Below are 1746 nucleotides of genomic sequence, written 5' to 3'. Positions count from 1 at the left end.
GTACGCACAGACTCACGCTCGCACCCACGCTCGCACGCACCCACGCACGCATGCACATACCCACGCACCCACGCACGCATGCACATACCCACGCACGCACGCACGCATGCATACACACGCACGCATGCACCCACGCATACACCCACGCTCGCACGCACGCACGCGCCCATGTACGCACAGACTCACGCTCGCACCCACGCTCGCACGCACCCACGCACGCATGCACATACCCACGCACCCACGCACGCATGCACATACCCACGCACGCACGCACGCACCCACGCATGCTCGCATACATACTTACACCCTCGTGCACACGCACTCACGTATGGACACCACACGCGTACAGCAGTGACCACTCGACCACGCCTCGCTGGCGTGTAAGTAAAACACCCGGCGTCACGGTTGCATCTCGAGTCAGTCTCGAGTCCGCATTGCGGCGCGTCTCACGTAGAATCCTCTTTCGTTCAGCGGCTTGTTTTCCAAGGACGATTCGACGGGCGATCGCCACGAGGCAGCTACGGGCAAACACCACCAGGGGGCGTCGCACATCGCCACATCCCAGGTCGGGCATTCAGGTAAGCAAACCACACAGCGACGAGATCACTGTAAAAACACACGCCTGGCGTTGTACAGTACAGTCTTCGAATTTAGCCGGGGGGGTCCAACGCCCGAGATGCGTAGAAAGCTCGGCGGGCATGTAAACATTGCAAGCTCACTTGCCCGATGGGCTCCTGCTTTAAACAACGCATAAAATATAATGAAACTGGCCGTTAACAAAGATTTTCAGTTTAAAATCACGAAGTGGTAACACCGTAAACAAATTGGCGTCTATAAGTTTTCTGGTGTACACTTCTTTACTCGATATTCCAAAAATATCCTTGCAAAATATATTGACAACTAGAATGTCGTTCAGGCATGTACATTTTATAGAATACTTGCCTGACAGCCTGAAGGGCAAGTGGCTCAAAATGTTTTTCGAAAGGACTGACAGTATACGTAACGCTAGCTACTACGACGGTGTGCTTTTGGAATATATATTTTTATAGATTTATCGCGTATAAATGTTCACATTTCATTTTTTCAATTTACTTTTTGCTAATAAGTTACTGCCAAAGGAGTAGTAATTTATTTATTACTGGTTAATTACTATTTACTAAGTCTAATCACTGGTTTACGCACACGAGGCACATTCACTCCGGCAAAACTAGCAGCAATTTACCTACGCCCCCCCCCAACAAACCCCCCTCGAAATTGTTACTAGGTTCCTAGCATCTTGTGAACCTAGACCATAGTTTATACGTGTTGTTTTCCGTTTCCGTGCCCAGTCGTCGAGTTTACACCACTTCGTCACTGCGAATCGTCTTTTAGAATGGCCCCCGTCGCAGCGATTGGCTGGAGCTCCGCACGACTCTTACTCGTGCGTGCGCTTCGATTCTATGTCTGTGTTTTTTCCCCGTTCGCGATTCCGTCGCGGCGTGCCCTTGCGATTCGTCCGATCGTCCTAACATCTCGATCTCTCTCGCCGCAGCGGTTGCCACGACGACGACGGGAGCTGTGAGCGTCACCGCCGTGAAGCTGACGATCTTGGAGACGCCTGCCTCCTCTGCGGCCGCGGCCGCCCCTCCCCCCGCTCGGCACTCCTCCCCGCCCGCTGGACAGTCCTCGCCGGCCGGGAGGGCGTCGCCCGCGACGAGGGAATCCCCGTCGTCGGCCGGGAGGGCGTCGGCCGGAGCTCGGGACGAG

The sequence above is a fragment of the Priapulus caudatus genome, unplaced genomic scaffold (genome assembly GCF_000485595.1).
Source record: "Priapulus caudatus unplaced genomic scaffold, Priapulus_caudatus-5.0.1 Scaffold2276, whole genome shotgun sequence".
In the NCBI taxonomy this organism is placed as follows: domain Eukaryota; kingdom Metazoa; phylum Priapulida; class Priapulimorpha; order Priapulimorphida; family Priapulidae; genus Priapulus; species Priapulus caudatus.
The sequence above is the reverse complement of the archived record's forward strand: the minus strand, read 5'-3'. Positions refer to the sequence as shown.